General features: G+C 45.7%; 1 long non-coding RNA gene across 1 annotated transcript; it reads left to right on the top strand.

The window, feature by feature from the left end:
- Nucleotides 1–574: 574 nt before the first annotated feature.
- Nucleotides 575–13790, top strand: LOC119260818 (uncharacterized). The gene is made up of 3 exons (XR_005128821.2): nt 575–1198; nt 7386–7498; nt 12762–13790. It is a non-coding gene; the product is annotated as an uncharacterized LOC119260818 (long non-coding RNA).
- Nucleotides 13791–14762: the final 972 nt, after the last annotated feature.

A 14762-nucleotide genomic window follows, 5' to 3' on the forward strand; every position in this document is an offset into this window, starting at 1 on the left:
GCGGCGGCCGCCGCCACGGCCGCCGCCATCTTCCTCCGGCCCTCGCCGGGGCGCGCGGGCCCGGGCTCGGCCGCGCGGGGCTCCATGGCGCCGGGCGCCGCCGGGGCGCGGGTGGGGGGCCCGCCGGGCGCGGGCGGGGCGGCGCGCGTCGGCGGGCGGAGGGGCGGCGGCGGCGGAGCCCCGGGGCGGCCGAGCGCGGGCGCCGCGGTCAGCGCGCTGTCCGGCCGCCGGCCCGGAGCCGCTTTTGCCCGCTCGGGGCCCCGAGTGCGCCGGCGCCGCCCGCCCCGGCTTGGCACAGCCCGCGAGGCCGCGGCGCGCAGGGCCCGGCTCCAGCTCCCCGACCCGGCCAGGTCCGGCCCCGGCCGCCCTCGCTGGTGGACTCCATCCCGCGGCGGAGCTCGGGGCGCGCGCGCCGCCTGACCCCGGGGTGGCCTGGGCGGCTCCCCAGCCCCCGGCGAGAGGAGGTCGCGGCCGCTGCCCCCCCGGGGGCGGGGGGGGGGGTCGGGCTGGAGCCAGGCGCGTCCTCGGGGTCCGGCCCGAGCGGGGAGGGCGCCTCGGGCGACTAGCCGGGCTGGCGTGGAGTTGGCAGGCTGGCGTTGGGCTCCTGGCCGCTCGGGTGCCCTGGCGTCATCGCTCGGGCACCCACTTTCCTTGGGGCTGCGCCCTTGACAGCCCTGGCGCGCCACTAGGCAACAGACAGGGGTCCCCACCCCCGGCCCCTCAGGGGTCCTGCAAGGGAGGAGAGCGGCCGGGGCCACCCGCCTCCCCTGTGGTTACTGTCCCGGGGGCCTTGGAGCCTCGGCTTCCCTTTTGCCAACTTCAGAACTCGCCTGCGCCTTTGTTACCTTTTTTATTAGCAAAATGAAAACCCATTTGTCCCGGAACATTGATGCAAACTCCCCTAGATCTAAACTTGAGGACCTGATACTTACTGATGGGCCCGGATAGAGCAAAACCAGCTCCCCTTGATTCGTCAGAGACCCCCAGGGTTTTGTGATCACTAATAAGTTACCTAGTTGCAGACTCTCAGCAAGTTGCCAACAGGGCCATGCAGAAAAGGAGAGAATGGGGAAAACTTAATGTTCTTTTACTTCCAGGGTGGCGTCTTGGCAGCCGGGCAGGAGGCAGTGGTGAGGGACCAAGAGGGACTGAAAAGGCCCCACAGCTGGGAACTGACCCTCTGCCTGCCTCCTGAAAGGTGCCAGCAATGCCTCCGGGGCCTCTTTATATCCTCTTTTGTAAAGTGGAACAAGCACAGTTGGGAGCATTGCGTTTTGTGACCACCATGAAACTCTGTTTGCGTTAAACTTTGTCAAAAATGAGCTTTAATGCATCAAAATCAAATGCTCTGACCAGTGCTGTAATTATTTTGATCTTAAGGCTGTTAAGTTTCCTTAGTGTTCAAGTTCTGGTTTTTTCTCTGATCTTTCATAGTGTAAAATCATCCTGATTTTACTGATTGTCAAGAGGGAAGTGGGATTTTATTGCTTGTCTATGTCAGTTTTTACTTACTGTAGCACTAAATTTATTGGTTTATTGCACCTGCCTTTATTTTTTTTTTTAAATAGAGGCATGTTTTATTTATTTATTTGTTTGTTTGTTTGTTTTGTTTATACATGCACTGGGTACAGTAAGAAGTGAGGGAGGGTGAGAGAATTCACCAGAGCCAGAGCGGGGAGCAGAGCAGGCAGAAGGACCGAAGTACACTGCTGAGGGGAGCAGCGGGCGACAGGAGAGGTCTGCGCGCCATGTGGGACCCTCCTCCGGTGGCCGGGGAGCAGCTGGGGATCGAACCAGCACTGCAGAGGCCGCGGGCAGCCTTGCAACCCAGCGCTCAACCGCTGCGCCACCGGGGAGGCCCTGCACCTGCCTTTAACTCCACAGGAACTGGAAGGGAAAAAAATCAGAAGTGTGTTTCCCAATCGCTTCTGCAGGGCCTTGAGCAAAGGCATTGTATTCCCATGGAATGCAATATCCATGGAAATAGTCAATCCTGGAAGGGAGCAATTATGTCCAGACTAGGTACCCAAGACCATACCTCCGTGAAGAGGACCAAAAGGAGGATTTCCAGACCTCGCCACAAAGACACCAAACAGCTTCTGAGTTAAGTTGTCAGATGGCAGCAGCATTTGGAGGACACCATGCTGCTGTAATTCAACTCAAAGAAATTCACAAACAGCAGGGTGATGTATGGCCAGCTTGCCTCTGGCTTCCACTACTAATGAGGGAACTAGCATTGGTGCAAGAACCACTCCTCTGGTGAGAAACAGCTTCACCAGAGGAAAGAGAAGAAGAAAATGAGAAGTTGAGAATATTCTTACATGTAAACAATAAAGAAGAAGAAAAAAAGTTCAGTGAGTTTAGAAAGCTTCGTTAAAGGGAAAGAACAGACAGATGAGCCAAACAAACTCTAGAAGTCTGGCTGCTGAACCGAGGCCTCCAGAGGGGTGGATGGGACTGAGGAGCAAAGAGGGGAGGGACCAGGGGACTGTAGAAGACTGTGGGTACCTTGGTGGCGGGGGTGGTGTGGAGGACATGCTTCTGAAGAGGTGTGATCCTACACCCTTGAGTCATGCACAGTGTTGTAAACCAGTTACCTCAATAAAAAGAGAAAAGGAAAAAAGAAACCTTGTTAAATAAGAAAGGTTTAGGTGTTCAAAATTATATTTTAATATACATGCAAAATTACACAAATTCAGTTAAGAGTTTGTAAAGAATCTGCATGTATTCATAAGTGTATGCTCATTCCGTGCCTGAATCTACACCACCTGCATGAACCGCAACGGCAGACATCTATCTGTCTTGTCACCAGTTCAGTTGCTGTTGGTTGCCACCAAGAGCAGTGTTCGCAGGCAGGGGGCACAGGAAAGTATGGTTAGAATAACTTCCGTGCAGCTATTGTATTTCAAAAACGGTGAAACAGTTGTTGTTTTTTTTTTAAATAATGGACATTCGTTGAGGAGTATATGCAGTTTTAAAAAACAAATTGTGTAACTTTGTATTCTAGCAATTACAAATTTAGTAATTGTGATTTCATGACTGAACAAAATACATTGAATTCATAGATTCGAGCTCCAGAAAATTATCTTATGATAGCCATAAACTCTGGCCCTCCGGTCTCTCTAGGGTAAGTGAGACAATACTTAACTCTGTAGCAGGAGTGGAAAGTATACAATTTCCCTTTTTTTTTTTCCTAGTAGTGGTCACTCTGGTTCATTTAGACAGAGGAGGTTTTACTTTTCAACTACGAAGCAGTTTATCTCTTGATAGAGTGGGAAGTATATTGCATCTAATATAAATTTGAAATTCGTTCCTTGTACTTCCCTAAGCATCAAGTATTTTGATGACTTGAAAGGACCCTGAATCCAAATAAGGCCTCAACCCTCTAACTCTCCAAACAGAGAAACTTTTGACCTCAAGTAACACATGAGACCTTTCTACATAGTATATCGGACTAGATTACCCTGATGACCTGTTTGAAAAATCCTTGGATCCCCGGGCTAAAAATACTTAGCTATGCTTATACTATGAAGATTTGTCCAAAAAGCATGAAAAAGTTTGTGACTGGATCTAAAATTTGAATGGGGGAGGGGGTATGTGGAAGGGAGGGGGTATGCTAATCAGTGAGCTTATCGATAACACAAGGAAGGTGAGTAGGTCTTTACGTTGCTTCTTGGTGTCTATGTGTTGGTTCTTCCTCCCCTCACAGAGGGCTCTTGGGTTCTCGCTGACCTGTCCTGTCCTCACCCCAGGGTTCAGGTTTCTGCATTCTGACCACACTTCCCTTATCATGCCAAAATCTACCCTTAACAGCAACTGAACTGGTGTTTGAGACGATCACCCTTGGAGAGGTCACTTGGGTAGTATAGATTGAACCGTCGCATGCGATAGTTTTAATTATCGCATGAAAATTTATTTCAACAGTACATAACTTCTGATTTTCAAGCCACAAATGCCACATATGTAATTCTCAAAGTGTAGTGCTGAGTTTAATTCATTCCCTGTTGTGTACAAAGGAAAGAGTACGAATGGATGTTTTTTAAAAAAACTGAAACAGCTTTGCAACTGATGTTCTAAAGAAATAAAATATACCGCTGGGCCCAGAGCAAAACGTGGTGGTAAATTTATGTAAGTTTATTGAATCTCTGAGTTTCAGTAATAATATTTTCTGTCTTCAGCAATCATTTTTATACTGGTATTCATTATGTTTTATCCTGGCCGGGCTTTACTCGAGAGGGTGGGAACACGGTTCTTTTCTGGGACATGTAGCACAAATTGAATAATGTGACTTTGATTCTAATATATGTTATTACAACAACTAAGAACAGTCATGAGCAAAATCTTATTTCTAAAAGCATTTTTCTGGTACAAGAATATACCAGAGAATATTGGACTGAAAGCAATCTCAACAGGGCCTACAGAAAACTGTATTTTGTTTCATAAAAGATGTTGTGTTTATATAGAACAGAAGTAAAAACAGAAGTTTTTATTACAAAAACCTACTTTTAGGTTCTATTGATGTAATAAAAGTTTATGAACCTAACTCTGTTTCTAATAGGATATTTTTATTCACAATCAGCTATAAGGTTTATTGTCTATTAGATTTTAAATTTCTGGAAAATTCCAAAATACTGATGAAAAGGGCCTTGATGATGACTTAGCAAGCTTTCTGTTCCAGATTTCTGTTTTTGAGGAGAAAGAACATTTTTCTCTTCATTTTCTCCACTAAAAAAAAAAAAAGTGTCATATTTAAAATGACTTTAATCATTTAGTCATTAATTATCAAGGTTCTCTTTCCCGAATGAACTCGGAGCTTCCAGTAAGTTTGTGGATAGCTGTCAGAATCCTTCCTCATAACTTCAGCCAGCAATGGCTTTGATTTCAGAATTCGGGAAACAGGAGATTTTATCACCATTTTCTGTGGCTAACCCTTTGGGTTTTATCTGGTCTTTTTTATTCTTTTTTCATCATACACTGGTAATGAGTAATGTATTGCTTCTTTTGGCCACTTATCAAATATTCATAGTAGTGAGTACTCAGGAGAGTTTACATGATATTTACAACAAATTTTCACTTTTTTCCCTGTGTTTCTAGTTAAACTTGCATGGATCAAGATAGCTGACTAACTTTTATGTCCATAACCCTTAAATTCTTTTGGGTGAGATCACGCACTCTTACCCTTGTAACTAATTTTCATTCTGGTCTCTAACCAGTTTCCAGTCTAATATGTTTTCTTTTTCTTTCTCCTTTTGGTTTCTGAGATAGATAAAAGTGAATGTACTGTCTGGGTCCTGTAAAAATCTGTTTCTTAAGTTTACTCAGGCATACCTAAATATTTGTCTGTCTGTCTGTCTCCTGTCTTTATTACCAAAATATATTACAAATGCAAAGTAGACTTTCAGATTCTCAGAATAATCTTTAGGCGTTATGTTTCCAACTTTAACAAATTTGTTTTTCTGAGTTATAGGCCTTAGATTTTCAAATGGCTCTTTTATTTGTATCTGCCATATTCCCCTCTTATTTTCTTTTTTTTTTTTTTTTTTTTTTTTTTTTTTTTATAGAGGCATGCTTTATCCACTTGTTTCTGGTTTGTTTGTTTTGTTTTGTTTTATACATGCATGGGTACAGTCAGACGCGCGGGGAGGGTGAGAGAATTCACAGAGCCAGAGCGGGGAGCAGAGCAGGTAGAAGGACGAAGTACACTGCTGAGGGGAGCAGCAGCGGGGGAGAGAGGTCTGCACGCCATGTGGGACCCTCCTCCGGTGGCCGGGGAGCAGCAGGGATTTAAACCGGCGCCACAGAGGCCGCGGGCAGCTTCGCAACCCAGCGCTCAACCGCTGCGCCACCGGGGAGGCCCTCCCCTCTTATTTTCAATCGTTTAAGTTTATGTTTGTACCTAAAATCACTTGTTGTTTCTGACATTTCTAATTTAGTATCAGCTTTAACTAATGAACAACTTTTATTTCTTATCGTCCAGTATATGCTTAATAATTATACAACTTAGATGTACAGTTTCATGAACAGAACAGTTCTGTGGCTAATGTTTTAAAATAATAATAAAAAAGAAAACATGATTTTAACAAAATTATTTGTCAGGACAGTTTATCCTAACTATGCTTTGCCTAAGCTGATGGTAACATTAATTCACATTCCCCTAGGCCTATACCCACTGACAGATACATGCTGAGGTTAAAAATCGGGCATGAATAGCCCGATATCAATATTTGATTGCTAAGAACACTGACGCTAAATCAGACACTAGTCATGGATCATCTCATAAGTTTCCTCGGACCTTTCACCCATACTTAGTGGTGCAATAAGCTAAATTGTCTACATAAAAAGTTGTCCTAGTGCTATAAACTATTTTTAAATATTCAAAATTTTAAGAGTATGGTGCTGAAATGTATGGTCTGACATGGTTATTTAGATATCCTCTCTGTAAACAATACTATTTCATGCAATTTGATTTTTTTTCCAAGTTGATGTGCTTTTTCATATTTTCTAATTTATCTTAATGCAGACAATAACATCAAATTTGTATTAAGTAATTAAAGGGAAAAAAACAAGTTGTTCCCATAATGGGTTGACTCTAAATTTCTACTATTGTTTTCCTTTCACATTTTAATAATGTTCCATGGAGACTTGCCTAGTTGCCTGTGATATTCTCTTCCCTGGCATTTCACAGAAGCATTCTGTTTAGTGGACAGTATAACTGATTTCTATCTGGGAAAAGCAAATATTTCTTTTGATTTAAGGTGTTTTTTTTTTTTTTTTAACATACCAAGAGAATTTGTTTTCTGAATGTGAATTTTTTTTAAACTATGTTTTTACATGGGCTATGTTTTCAGATGACCTACATCAACACACAGGTGGATTCACTCTTGCAAACATTTATTTCTAACCAACAGATGGTTTTCTCAAAACAATATTTTTGGGGGGTTTTATTTTCGCTTTGTGCCAGAGTGGGTCACATATCTCTTTGGGGATTAAACCCTAGAATTTCATGTCAAGTGATGGCTGTGGTCTAGAAATGGTCTTCAGCTAAGAGAGAGAGCAAAGTAGAGAGAACTTTGAATTTAGAGACAGGAGACCTGGGTTAGGTTTCTGTAATACCACTAACTGGTAGTGAAATTCAGCACATAATTAATTTTCTAATTCAATTGGCAGAGAGTGGGCTAGATTGTCATGAAGCTTCCTTTCAGTTTTAGAATTATGAGATTTTAGGTATCTCTCAGGGTGTTTCGGGCTGAAATTAAATGATGTTGACTTGGTACAAGCTGTAATCCTATTTTCTTCTGATGAACGGACCTGCTCTGGTCTAAATTGTCATGTTTGTCTTCTTTGTTTACCTTTAATCAACAGGCTTTTTTGTTTGTCTTACTTAGATGACATCTGTTGAATGGCTTTTATGTGCCAGGTACCACCCAAAGCTCCAGAGTAGCAAAGATGAATGAGCTGTATTTCTTCTCCACAAGTAATCACATTGCATCTCAATGTGGTAAGTACCCCGTGGGGGGTTGCGAGACACACGGTTGGTTTCTTCAAAGGAGAGATGGAATTGAGTGTGCTTTGGCGGAGCCAGCTCAGCTTACAAGGCTGTGGCATTTGAATGGGCCTTGGAAGATGCTTTTTCCAGGTGGAAAATGCAGTCGAGGGAGGTCACTGAGGGGCTCAGAGGCTGAAGGGAGGGCGTGTGCAGAGAACAGGTACCAAGATGCATGAGTTTAAGTATGTTGTCAAGACCGAGTTTCAGGGCTGAATCACAGGAACAAATGGTGGGTGAGGGAGATCATTGGCTAGACAGAAGCATAGCCAGGAGTGACTTGGAAAAGGAATGAAGAACTGGAGGATTAAAGGTTCCTAAAAATACCTCTGGACTTTCTTCACAAGTTGAAGGATAGTTCAGCTTTTGGAGCCTCTTATATAGTGAGATTTGCTTATACTTCTGTGTGTAATTGTTAGGTGAGACAATTAAGACATTAGTCTGTTATTGAACATTTATTACATATTCTCAGTATCCGAGTCCAATATCTAGTGAAGAACTTTCACCATCAATTCTTTTCTTCTGAAAAGTTATCTTAGTATAATATCTGCAGAGGAGATAATTAAAAGTTTTTTGTTGTTGTTGTTGTTGTTGTTTTGGCTGTAAGACAAAGGCTATAGGACAAAGGATTTTTGACAGGGAATCACAGGTGCCTTTTAATGACAGGCAATGTATTCTTACGTATAGGATATCATGCTTTATCCCAATATCCCACATCAAGCTATGTCAGTCTACTGACAGGGCGAAATGGAATGATGAGTAGGAGGATGCTTTCATCAACCTTAAAGTTCTGGATTATTTAAAAAAAATGCAAATATCAGGAAGAATTCCCTGTTTATTACATTTTGTGTCTGAGTCTCAGTCTTCTTCCCCTACAAGGATGGGGTGGGGTAAGAACTTATTTCAACTTGGAAGTAGACTCTGTTTTGAGCCATTTAATTCAGACACTTATTATTTTAATGTAAGCGCTTTTACTTTGGCAGTCAGCATACAATTTTAATTAACACTTGGAACACAGCAGAATAGGTTGTTTGGGGTACAAGACATGAAGAAATACGTTCATAATGGCCTGCCCGAGGATGCTGGCAGCCCCCATGAAAGAGGCTTTTAGCATAATGCACGGGGCTTCTGAGAAATCATCCTCACTGGCACTTATACTCATAGACATTTAATCACTTTAGTGTTTGGAAATGTCAAAATATTGGCATTAGCAGCTTTGTCATCTACCCACACTCAGAGAGAATATTAATGTCTTAAGTTTATTCTGATGCAGTGTGTGATGTATGAGAAAACTGAACTCAATCTACATCTGCCCAGGATTAGCTTCCCAACATTGCCTGTCAAGCTCTTACTCATTCTGAAGTTCTTGTTCTATATCAATCACCCCCTCATTGGCTCCCCTAAACTTCCTTACTCCATAGCCATTTTCTTTTCTGTAGATATTCATTGTCCACACATCTATAACTGCATGATCACACAATGTTAGAATTATTTTTTAATATGTTATTGGCCCCTATTGACTCTCAATGCTGTATTGGTAGGGACAATGTGTTGGTTGCAACCATTGAAAGGCACTGCCTGGTGCCATAGAAAGACCAGTTACACTGTCATAGGCTAAATCCTAACAATGACTTATTTGTTATGGGAATTCAGGGCAAGTTACTTAACTTCTTGGAGCTTCTTTAAATAAGGGCAATAATGCTGGCTCTGCAGGATTGTTGTGAAGATTAAACAGAATCCATCCATCTGTTTAACAAATGCACAGAAAGTTCCTATTACACGTGAGCCATTGTACTGGAAACATTGATAAACAAGATATTATTCTGCCCTGAGAACTTTATAATTAGCGGGAGATAGACAAGATGACAGACATTCTCAGTAGAATTCTTAAAGATTTATTTTTGTTTATGTATGCATATAAGAACTGGGGTGTAGGTCAGAGGTGGCAGGTGTGTGTGTATGTGTATAAGTGAGAGAGAGGATTCACCAGAGACAGAGTGGGGAGCAGAACAGGCGGTTCTACTGAAATCCACTGCTGAGGGGAGCAGCGGGGAGACAGGAGAGGTCTGCTGCACCATGTGGGTCAGCTCCCTGACTGGGATCCAACTCATGTCCAAGTGGCTGGTGGTAGTTGATAGCACTGAGACTTTATAACACCTGTGCCACCAGGGAGGCCCCATTCAGGAAAATTCTTGAGGGACAAGGAGGAATTCACCAGCACAGGGGTTTTAAGGATTGGGGTGAGACAACAGGATTTGGGCTGGAAACGGAAGCATGTGCATTGCCTTTGAGCCTGGGAGGATGGCCAATGAAGATCAGGGAGCAGAATGAGTAGCAGTGGCTGTGGGGTTGTGGCTGGAATTTAAACCCCAAGAGCGCCCTCGCTGGCCGGACTGGGGCAGAGGGCATCTGGAAGGGGGTTGTGATTGTATTTGCATTGCAAAATAATCTCCTTCCTTCATAGTGTGTGGGCTAGTTTGCCCTGGGGAAGTTAATCAGCACAGCCCATTAAGAGCATGGTGCCTAGAAGGGGGTGATGGCTTCCCTCCATACCAGAAACTGCAGTGGAAACAGGGTGGTGAGAGCATGTTGAGAAATATTTAGGAGGCAGAAAGACAGGAAGAGCTCAAATGTGGTGATGGTGGTGGTAAGGGAGATGATGAGGAAGGAGAGGAGTGAGGGAGAGGAAGAACAGGAAAAGTGGTTTGGGTGTAGGTGGGAACAGAATGTGCATAAAGTGTGGAAATTCTGGGGTATGAAGTACCCATGGGGAGCAGAGGACACTTGGACCTCATCATTTGGTGCTCTTGTATGTTTTGACCTGCTGGCTTTTTGTTCTTGAACATAAATATTTCCATTAGATGGTATCAACACTAGTGAACTTTACAGCAAAGATTTATTCTAGTAAACTCTATTAAGGCCATTTAATTCCTTGGTCCATTTTCCTTATGGAGTATTTTAGCTGTTTGCAGTGTAATTTTTATTTTACCAAAGATAAAAATCTTTCTTGTGTACATTTACAATAGAAATTGGATTTTTTGGCTTTTTCTTCACCTTTGTCCAGTATTTCCAGATTACAGTTTTCACCATGGTAGGTTTCCTTTAGGTCCATTGTTATTATCACCATGTCAAATTTTCCATTTGTAAACTTTTGGTTTTTCATCCTTTTGTGATCAATAATATTTTTTTACCGTTTGCTGGTTTTAGCTGCTATCAACTGTAGTTTACCTATTTTTAACCAGTTTTAAACCAATTATTTAATATTTCTCTGAAACAACTTTTTTTTTTTTAAAAAAGAATCATGCTTGTACATGCACTTTTTTTTTTTAAGATTTATTTATTTATTTATACACACACTGGGCACAGTCAGAAGCACTGGAGGATGAGAGAATTCACCAGAGCCAGAGCGGGGAGCAGAGCAGGCAGAAGGACCGAAGTACACTGCTGAGGGGAGCAGCGGGCGGCAGGAGAGGTCTGAGCACCATGTAGGACCCTCCTCCGGGGGCCGGGGAGCAGCAGGGGATCGAACTGGCCCTGCAGAGGCTGCGGGCAGCTTCGCAACCCAGCACTCAACCGCTGCGCCACTGGGGAGGCCCTGAAACAACTTTTGAAGCTTTTTAATTTATCAGTGGCATGAGATTCTCAAGTCAGTCTTCCACCTGTAACAGCTACTAGTTGGTCCTTGTTAGTTTCATTTTGGATCTTTAGATTGAACTGTCCCAGAAGAACAGGAGCCACATGGTGGACCCCCATCTACAGAGCCCTGGGGAGATAGCCGTGAAGGGGCCTGCATGTTTATACAGATATGGTGATTTGGAGAGAAATGTGGGGTCATGTGTAGATCTGGGAGTGATCTGTATTTGGGTGTTGAGGCCAAGGGGGTGGGTGACATCTCACTGCAGCGTGTGGAGCAGGAGAGAAGAGCTCCGAGTGACACTAAGAGGAGCAACATCCTGTGGGAAGTGGGAGGGGGAGGAGCCCATGAGGGAGAGGGAGGAGGGGGAAGAGCCCCACAGGAGAGTGAGCTCATGGGAGTCACGTCAAGGAAGAGGAATGGCCAGTGATGAGGGATGCTGAGGTGGGAGCATGCAGGCTGCATCCTGAAGTGGGTCAATGACATCAGCACTGTGCCGGGGGAGAGCTGTTCACGAGTAGAGAGAAATACCCAGCAGGGTGACCTCACAGGGGTGTGAAGTACATGAAGGAGTTGAGATACTCAGCCAACGCTGGCTGCAAGAAGAGAAGTTGGCTTATCTGTTGACTAGTTTCATTTCCTTTTCATATGAGGGAGACTTGAGCAGAGTTAGGCACTGATGGATGGGTGGGCGAGGATGAAGATAGATATAGAGCTGGAATGGGGGCCCAAGGAGCACACCAGGACCCCATATCCAGTGACTTCTTGGCCACCACCTGACCATCAAAAGGCAGCCCACTGCTTGGGCTTCTGCTCCGGTGTCCCAGTTAATCGTCTGGTTCTTGCTGCCCTTGGAGGCTCTGCCTTGAACTGTTACTATTTGACTATTTGCTCATCATTTAGTCAAGGGGATTTTATCCATTGCCTCCAACCCAGCACCTGCCCTGACCCTTACACACCTTTGAGAATGTCCTGCTGCCACATAATTGGGCAGTGGCACGCGCGCGCGCGCGCGCACACACACACACACGCCCCGTGGGCTCCCACCTAGCTGGCCAGCCATCTGTTTGCTTCCAACTGGGTGGGCACGAGCTAGCATTAACCCTGTGATAAGTGACTGGGCTTAAAGCCTCAAGAGGCACAGTCCAGCCCTCTGGGCGCTCCTGGTCCAGCGGGAGTGTCAGTCCCGATTGCGGTATTGTGTGCGAAGTGGGAGAGAAGCAGGTCACCAAGCTAAGCAGGGTCTGACACACAGCCTTAGCATTTTTTTTTTCCCGTAACAATCTTATGGGTTCATTGGACCTATGAAAAGTCCTCTTCGTACCCCGAGGTAATCCCTCCACCTGCCAGTTCATGTAACTGCAAAGGTTGGCTTTGTTTCCTGAAACCAGAACCGCGGGTTGCTTAAAAGAAAGCCCACCTCCTTGCTCGGTGTAGCAACCAGGGCTGGCTTCTGAATCTCAGGACGTGGAAGAAGGGAATTCTCTGAGTCCCTTTATGTGTTTATTTGTTTGGCTTCTATTTCACCAGCACCCCCTTCCACCCTGTCTCTGTTCTGACCCTGCTTTTGTTTTTTGCCTTCAGGACAAAGTGCACAACAATTTTGTTGGCTGTTCTGGAGTCCAGTATATTTGCTTGACCTCTGTGGAATTCGGTCCAGGGCACATGAGTCAGATAAAGGCGGACAGGACTGTCGTGGTCTACATCTTCCCCCAACATTTGCCAAGCCTGTCTTTGCTCGCTTTGCGGTTTCCTGATTCCAGTGGGGGCTGTCTCTGGGCCCCTCTGGCACCCTGCGTGCATAGGATGTTCCAGTGGGACAAGGTCTGAAGAGCATGGTTGGGGGGCCGGGGGGAGGCCAGAGACCCTCTGCTTTTGTTTCCCTCTGCCAAGTCCCTATTGCTCTGGGGTGCTGGAAGCACGTCTGATAAGGCTGAGGAAGAACCAGAGAGTTGGGGCGCGCGTTCTCATCCCCCCAGCTAAATGAGCATCCCTCACTGCTACCATGCAGTGATCTGTAGCCAGTTCACCACTGACTTTAGACCCGTGACAGTCAGCTGTTGGTGCGACAAAAGGGGAGGCCCTCGCGCCTTCCCGGGGCTCAGCCTCTGACCCCGATGGGTGTCACAGTTGCTGGATTGCGTCCCCTGCCTAAGACTAGCTGGGGATCCTCCAGTCTTTGCTAGCAGACCCACCCCACCTCCAGGCCCCTCTCTGCACATGCCCTCACTGTGTGTCCCTGTCTTGCTTGGAAGTCGGGGCCCCTGGCCAGGCTGCCCGTGTGAGGGTGCCAGTCTCTGGTGCCATCTCTGCCTTGTGAGCAGTCCCCTCTAACCTAGGCTGGTGGCCGGGTCCTCTGGCGTTCAGGAACCTGGTGTCACTTTCTCCGCCTGCTCAACCTCCCCTGGGGCAGGAGGTGTGAGAGGGGAGTCCCCCCAAGGGGGCAGGGAGAAAAAGGGGGGCCACGTGGACAACAAAGACACATTAGTTACTTCAAAGAGTTTCCTGCCACAGGAGCCAAAGTGCCAGTAGAGAAGAGGCCCCTCCCCAAAATTCAGAAAAAACATTTCTACCTTAAAAATAAGCGTTGGCGACTGACACAGATTCCCGGCAGCCAAGGGAGGTTTGGGCAGCTTGGCGCCGTCTTTGCTGCTTCTTCCTGTTGTTCTCTTGTCCTGGACTCTTGGCCTCTGTCTTCTTGATGCCCTTTGTCTCCCTCTTCCTGACACCCTCCCCCCCCCACACACCATTTCCCGACTCACCTGCACCAGCAAGCACCTCTACTTCAGAGGGCGGTTCACGAGACCCCACACCACAGCGGGCTGGCCTCTGGGAGCTTCTGTGAAACAGCCCCTTCAGTTCTGATGTTGTCCTTGCACGTTTCCACTGTTTTTTGAATATTTATAACATTTATGTGTTTCCAAAACCAGCTTATATCATTATACCCGGGGCCCTGCAGCGTTCAGCAGCGTTCATTCTGTGCCCTCTAGCTATGCGCAGCAACTACCCACAAGCGACTAATTTTGTTTTTTCCAAGATCTCTTTTTTCACATATGGGGGAAAAAAAAAGGACATATATGCATCTGCATCCCAGCCCCCACCTCCCTCCCTCTGTGTGTGTGTGTGTGTGTGTGTGTGTGTGTGTCTGTGACTTAGCAGTTCGCCCCTCACAAGCAGTTTATCTTGGTATCCCTAATGACACCAGGGATCATCCTTATTCTCCTTCAAGGCTGAATATACAGAATTGTGGGGACACATCACAATTTCTAAGGCCCATTGATAGACACTTGGGCTGCGTCCAATCTCCTGTTGTTATAAATGGCACAAGGAATAGTCTTTTGCATCTGTCAGTGACTTTCTTCTAATAAAGACCATCAGGAGGGAGGGCAGTAGGGTGCAGGAGAGACTGTGATAGAAAAAGTACCCAGCAAGTGTGTGGGGGGTGTCTAATTGCGGGGATGGGGCAGGAGGTCTTATTAGTGAGGGGGGAAGGAGAGGTTAGAAAGACACATTTTCAGACATTTAACCAGGATGTCTCCCTGGTTTAACATGCCTTGCACCAAGATGGTATTATCACTCCCAAGC

The sequence above is a fragment of the Talpa occidentalis genome, unplaced genomic scaffold (genome assembly GCF_014898055.3).
Source record: "Talpa occidentalis isolate TD23 unplaced genomic scaffold, MPIMG_talOcc4v2.1 talOcc4.6, whole genome shotgun sequence".
NCBI lineage: Eukaryota > Metazoa > Chordata > Mammalia > Eulipotyphla > Talpidae > Talpa > Talpa occidentalis.